At 34.4% G+C, this 5,704-nt stretch overlaps 1 long non-coding RNA gene across 1 annotated transcript; it reads right to left on the reverse strand.

Annotated features, from left to right (window-relative positions):
- Positions 1–3,937: 3,937 nt before the first annotated feature.
- LOC149091466 (uncharacterized) lies at positions 3,938–4,780 on the reverse strand. Its single transcript, XR_016196806.1, has 2 exons — positions 4,545–4,780; positions 3,938–4,478 (listed from the first exon to the last, which is right to left on the reverse strand). It is a non-coding gene; the product is annotated as an uncharacterized LOC149091466 (long non-coding RNA).
- Between the last annotated feature and the right edge of the window lie 924 nt (positions 4,781–5,704).

A 5,704-nucleotide genomic window follows, 5' to 3' on the forward strand; every position in this document is an offset into this window, starting at 1 on the left:
CCTAAGAACCATGCCAATTCATTAAGTTTTCTTGATGTGTCAGACTTTAGATATCTTCTCCTCTGCTGGAAAGACTAAATCAGTAGATCAATTTATATCGACAGCTAGGAAACGAGAAATGAAAAGAATAGCTATAAGCTAGTATAGTATACACAGAAGAAGAAGAATCGAAAATATGTTAATTAAATTTCGCATCTCTAGTGTTTTATATACAGACGGATAAATAGGTAGAGGGCAATTGAAGCTCGATAAACGGGAAATTTAATGAGTTATCAGAAAATAGTTGAAGTCTACAGAAATATATTAATAAAATTTCAAATCTTTAAATTGATTTGTTTATAAACAAGATGGGGCATAGAAAAAGGACAGACGGATTAAAGAAAAGTACAGATCTATAACTGGGAAATTGAATGAGTTAAAATAAATAATATATATAATATAAACAAATACTAAATTTCAAGTCCAGTTACTTATAAAGTATACTTATATACAGAAAAGACAGACAGACAAAAGGAAAATACAGATTGAGCTGGCAAATCGAATGAGTTATTGGAAAATAGATTAGCTAGGCAAAAATCGATTATTCGAACTGCAAATAGTTAGCTTTAATAGTATATGAAATTAATACATTCATAAGGAATGAAGACAGACAGAGTACATGGCCTGATCGACTCAATCTCACAATATACCCATTTGCAATTACAGGGTATATTAAACAAAAAAACGACCTGCAAAGTAAGAGCTGAAAGGATTAAAATCCGTGCCTCAGCCTGTGGGGATGGGGCGACATTATCAATGTAAATTCGTGTGGCAGCCACGCTTTGTTTGCCGCTGCTCAAGACTTTTGCTTAATTTTCAATTTGATTGTGGCAGGCAGGCCTTTGGTCAGCTACAAACACACACACACATGCACCCACACACACACACACATGCACCCACACACACACACACACACTTGAACGTCTGTTTGTGTTTACTTTTGGGCGTTTGAACGGGGCAAAGTTCACTAAATTGCATTTCGGCACGCAATTAGTGGTTCATTTGCCGCCCGAGCGAATGTGCGTGTGTGTGTGTGTGTATGTGTGTAGATGGACAAGACTTTCGATATTTGTCTAGATTCAGGTGGGGCCCTTTGCTTATTTGCTTTGTGTGCAAACTTAATTTCATCTTATTACGGTGCAGAAATTTTGCAATTTCCGCAGCTGCCCAACAACTTGGAGCTTGGACCTTGGTCGAGAACTGCGTCTTGGCCTATTTGTCCTCTGAACGGAAATGGAAAATACGTGTAGGCAAGCAGGCAGTCCGGCAGGTAGTCAAGCAGGTGGGCAGCTGAGCAGTCTCAAGTGTTTATCTGGAGTCCTAGGACTTGATTAATTTACGTGGCGTCTGCTTCAAATCATTTAAGATATTGGCTTTATAAGAGAGTTAGGACTCTCAGCTGCGATTGCCAATGGAATGGATTGCTTCCATTTTCTGTATACCCTGTAATAACATTTTCAAAATGCTTAATGTTCTGTGTACATAGGTTTTTGCTAAAGAGAGTAGAATAAGAGATAGAAATGTGAGAATGGGAAACTGAGTTGACCTAGCGGTTTTTTCGTACGTCCGAAAAAAAGACCCTGAAAAGTGAGTTCAAGTTGGAAATATAAATTCTTCTATACCCATTGTAATGTAAAGTTAACATTCATTAGTTTCTAATAAATCATTCGACTTCTTAGCTATTTTTTTATATGATTATTTTAGAATTTAGCTAAGACTAAACTAAATAAATCAGATGTAAAATAAATTTAAAAATTACAAAATTAAAATTGTTTGAATATATTTAAGTTTATGTTTTATAGATACCTAAGGTGCACGTCGAAATCAGTCTGTATATTCTTGGACGCCCTATTTAGCTCATATGAGCTGGACAAATCATTTACTAGTTATCGATATATATCGATTTTTTTGAGTTGGGTATTTCAGTCTATCAAGAAGAGTATTGAATTGGAAAACATATTGCAATAAAAGTTTAATAAAAATATTATTATAGTAGACTTAGCTATTTTAACTTTAGATTGAAAGAAAAAAAATACATATATGTTATTTTAAGAATTTTTGCAAATTATGAATATAGTAGACCTAACTATTTTAAGTTAAGATTGAAAAAAATATATGTGTACATTTATTTTTTTTTTATATATGTACATATATGTATATATAAATAATTTGATTTTTATATTAGACAAGAAGCCACGAATAATTACAGCAGCTGCTGTTCGTATAGCTCAGGCTTCTTCTTTTTTTCGCTACCACAAATCAGATAATTGTAAATTGTAAAATTACGTAATTTATGGCATTTTTTGCTGTTTTTTAGCAGTGCTGAGAAATTGCAAGGACACTCCCTCTAAGTGGCATGTTTCACAATTTGAGGTACAGAAAGCAGAGCAGCGCATAAAAGAGGAGCTAATTTAATTAAAGGAAAATGCAATCAAAAACGCCATTTGGCAGTGTCGCCCGTGTCCTGGCATTGTCCTGTGCGTGCCGCCTTGCAATTTTCATTCCAATGCAGGACACACTTTTTTACGACCGCAAAACAATGACGAAATGCAGCCGCAAGACTAAGACAGAGACAGAGAGACAGAGAGAGAGGGAGAGAGAGAGAGCGAGATAGAGCCAATGGCAGCCAGCAGGATATGCCATGCGGTTGTTATCCTGCGATGCGATTTTATGCACATTTATCATAATTTCACACGCAGCCCTCGACGAGGCAGTCACAACAAGGACACTTTTTTAGTTCCATATTCCGTCTGCAGGGTTGGGTAGCGCATAAAAAATATAAATTTAAGTGCAGCAACTCCTCGGGCGGAGGGCGCGGCTGAAGGTGCAGAAATTGCATTTCGCCTTTTACGACCAAAGGACATTTATGGCATTTCCTTAGCCAGGGCGAAACGGAAGGCAGCCGTAGGTAATAACCCATTAAAACTATTCGCATACAAACACACACACACACACACACTCACGCACACCTCTGTAGATAGGTAAAAGGACTTGGGCATGTAGATCCTGACGGCAACACGTCAACACTTTTGCCGTTTCCTTCTGCTCTCTGATGACGATTTCCTTGGCGCCAACAACAATGTTTTGGGAACTGGTTATTAATATTAATGCCGGCCAAACTGTTAGCCATAAACTAGTCGTTAATAATAATAAATTCGGGAAAAAGTACAAAAAGAATGTGCAGGATTAAGGGAAATGCGCGACGATGCGATACTCTGCGAATATATTAAATCAATGCCAAGAGGACATTGGATATAGTATTAAAAATATTATAGGGTATTTCAGCTAACATATATTGTAAAGCAAAGCAGAGCGAAGCCAGATTATTCTGAAGTCAATTTTACAGGGTATATTTGAAGAGTTTTGGCTAAGCATAGCTAGGACAAATAAAACATATTCTGAAGAAAATTTTACAGACTATCCTTTTTTGTTTAAGGGTATATAAGACTTTTGGTATTAAAAAAATACTTTAAATTAAGAATTAATGTTAAATTAATTATATGATTTAAAGAATAGCTGACAAAAATTAACTAATATAAATAAAAAAATTAATAAAATATTAAACAAAATTAAAATGAGTATTAAATATTTTAAATATTATGAGTTTTAAATATTTCTTATTTTATATTTATTCTTAATCAATTTACAGTTTATAAAAGCGTTGTATATTTTTATATATACAAAACTATAAAATTGAAATAGAAATATGAAAAAATATTTTAAGTATAATACAAAAATTTTATTTTAAAATATTTTAATAAATTAATAAATACAAAAACTTATCTCATTTCCAGATCCCCTTTATAATCCCAGCAACTCAACATATCCAAGCTCTCTTCACTTATAGGGTATAAACTATATACAGAAGCTGAAAAAACAGGAAAAAATGCCGTAAAAATCCAAATCATAAAATTACTTTTTATTTACTTTTTTTTTCTTGTTGGCTGCTGGGCTGAAATCTCGGGAGGTATTATCAGACACGTTTTCCGGTAATTGAAGTGTTTGTTGTTGCTGCTCCTGTTGTTGTCATTGTTGTTGTTGTTGTTGCAGGCAGCTGGCACAGTCCACGCATCGGGGCTCTCATAATTCTCTAGTTGTGACAAATCAACGCCCTCTTCTATTTAACTTCCTGCTGCCTTTTTACGAGTGTAAGCGTGTGTGAGTGTGCGTGTGTGTGTAGTTTTAGTGTAAGTCCTTGCTCATCTTCTTCCTTTCGCATTCGCTTCTTCTTGTTGTTGCTTTATCAAAAGTAATTTCGCTTTTATTTCCTTTGACTATTGCCAGCGATTTCCGTATTTTTTTTCTCCCGTCAATAATTTCATCTCATTTCATTCTTTGTCATAAAAAATGTTGCAAGTGAAGAAGTTTGTTATCCTTGTTGTTGTTGTGGTTGTTGCTGTTGTTATGCCATTTGATGCATGCAATATGCACAAAGTTTCCTATTTCAATAAAAAAGAATACTATAAGTCGAATTGTGGATATAAATCTATAAAAAAAAATCTCACAACGTTAATAAAACTCGTTGGGGTTGCGGATTTTCGTATTAAATAGACAGCAGCTGCGAGACAACAAACTTGCTCGAGTGCTTGCTTACACATAACTTGATAAGAAATATTCCAATTGATCAAAAATCTTAATAAGCGCAATTGCTTAACGTTTTCACACAGAAAGTGCTAGAATTCAGTTTAATTATTGTTGTGTGAATGACATAACAGACCTAATTTATTTAACAGCACTGTGTAACAACGTTTCGGCTTAGTGCGAAGCGGACCATTGAGTGAGCTTTTAACAGTGACCGCCAATGTTACCATTTAATGCTCACTGTTAAGGATTCACTAGCTTTGAGCAGCAACGCTCTTAACAGCGCAGCTAACAGCAAGAATATGCAAAGCGATCTGTTAAGTTAACACTGCCAATTAAGAGTGCGCAATTAGTTTCTCAGCAATTGTCAATTTAGCTATTTTCCTGCTGCCAACATAGTCAAAAGCGAGGTATTTTACCATTTATAAGATTTTCGAATAACTGCCTTAAAGATAGCTCTTTTCCTGGTATTTGCTCAGCGTATTCTAGATCTTTTCGCTAGTTTGTATGAAAAAATAAAATAAAAATAAAATAAATAAATAAATATAAAATTTCAAACAAATAAGAAATCGCATCTAAATTCTTATTTATATAGGTTTCTTATTGACTCCTTTTAATTTTTTTGGTATTTTAATTGGGTTTGTGTGAATAGTTTATTAAGCAGCCCTGCGACACACATACACACACACACACACACACTCATCTAACATTTTTTCGCAAGCTGACAGCAACGGCGGTCTGACAATTACAAGTGCGCGGTCTATTTCTTTTGTTTTCAAGAGAAAATTTAGTGAATATAAATAAATAAATATGTATATAATATAAAACTGTATAAAATATATTTTTCTAAACGTAAAGTGCATAAAAAGCAATAGCAGTTGAAAGTTGTGGAAAGTGTTGCTACGTCTAAGTGTGTGAGTGTGAAAAAGAGAGTAAACATTGGTGAGTGTGTGTGTGCCTAATAGCGGCATTTTATTGCGACGTTAAATTATCTGCTGCTCTTTGCAAAGCTATTCAATTGAATGTTAAAGTTAAGTTAATTTACACTTTCCCAGCGTCTTGAAGGCGCTGCTTAGACAATGGT

Source organism: Drosophila navojoa, chromosome 4, assembly GCF_054131105.1.
Source record: "Drosophila navojoa isolate 15081-1374.11 chromosome 4, UAZ_NAV_1.0, whole genome shotgun sequence".
NCBI classification, from domain to species: Eukaryota; Metazoa; Arthropoda; class Insecta; order Diptera; family Drosophilidae; genus Drosophila; species Drosophila navojoa.